Raw genomic sequence first — 1,620 nt, forward strand, 5'->3', positions numbered from 1 at the left:
AAAGTGCTGGGATTACAGGTGTGAGCCACCACACCTGAACTACACTAGCTCAATTTTATTTCTGTTATCTGTATTTTTTAAAAAGTTCTATCTAATGCATCCATGAGGTCAGATTGACCTGTGATACCCTGAGATACCTCAGGATTTTATGGCCTTTCAACTCTACGCTGAAGACCCTTTTTTTTTTTTTTTGAGATTGCTCAGGCTGGAGTGCAGTGGCACGATCTCAGCTCACTGCAGCCTCCACTTTCCAGGTTCAAGCAAATCTCCTGATTCAGCCTCCCAAGCAGCTGGGATTACAGGTGCCCACCACCATACCCACTTATTTTTTGGTTGTTTTTTTTTTAGTAGAGATGGGGTTTCACCATTTTGACCAGGCTGGTCCCGAACTCCTGACCTCAAGTGATCTGCCCACCTCAGCCTCCCAAAGTACTAGAATTGCAGGTGTGAGCCACCACACCTGGTTGAAGGTCCATTTCTTAGCATTTCTATAATTATGGCTAACGGCTTATACCCTAACAACAGAAATGGCAGCTACTATTTATTGAATATATGCTACATGCTATGTGCACTGTTTAGGACATTTTATATTCATACTTTTCATCCTGACCTAACCTTGACAAGTAAATGGTCTTATATATAAGGACGGTGATGTAGAGAGAAGGGACTTTGCTGAAATGGAGCCACTCGGAATGATAAAAAGCTACACTGCCTGACACCAAAGCTCATTCTCCCCTGCTAGGGTTTTTCAAAGTGTGATCTGAAGACCATCTGTATTAAATTTACACCGGGTATTGTTAAAATTCAGATTCCTGAGTCATTCTTTTTTTAGACAGACTGAATTAGAATCTCTGGGGTTGAGACTAGAGGGTAGAGTTGGGAATCTGCAGTTTAAATAAGTTTCCTGGATAATTTTTCTACATGTTAAAGCTTAGAAAACACAGCCTCTGTCCTCTTAGAGGCTCTCCTATGGTTAGTACCTGCTGGGATGTTTCATGGAGCCAATAGTAGTATAAAGAAAAATTAAAATTAAAAATAAGAAGCCAAAGTCACACTGTTGAAAAGAAGCAAAGAGACTTCTTCTTTTGCTTGCCGCGTTTACTTTAGAAAACCTTTAAGTTCTTTCCCCTCTCTTTGCAATGCATATAAATCCTTCTGAAAACTACCTAGGTCTTTTATATACTTTATGGCCCAGGAATGTCTTTCCCAAGGACCTGAGAGCTACCTTTTTGAAAAGCAATCATAGGGAAGATAGTGCCCCATTTCTCGGTTTCTGTGGGAAGGTAGGAGTCTAGCTTCCATGGGTGCCTTGTTCCAATTTACAAAACTATCTCCTGTCATAAAGACAGAAGTTTTGCCTTTCTTCTAGATAAAGCCAAAAAGCTAACACAGACAGTCAGCCCAGTTACCAGAATGAAGTACCTATGACAAATGGTGCCGTCAAGCCCTCTTGCTTGAGGACTAGTTATTGTGTCTTTTGAAAACATTTGTAATGGGTGTAACTGCTTGGCTATAGACGGGGATGAGATTCCTTTCTGTCTTTGAAATCTCTTAGTGGATTGCCTGTGATGTGTTATCACATTCTGGTTTATGCTTATTCAATAATACAACTGTTGTTTT

The sequence above is a fragment of the Aotus nancymaae genome, unplaced genomic scaffold (assembly GCF_030222135.1).
Source record: "Aotus nancymaae isolate 86718 unplaced genomic scaffold, 86718_ANA_hifiasm-v0.15.2.pri h1tg000057l, whole genome shotgun sequence".
Classification (NCBI taxonomy): domain Eukaryota; kingdom Metazoa; phylum Chordata; class Mammalia; order Primates; family Aotidae; genus Aotus; species Aotus nancymaae.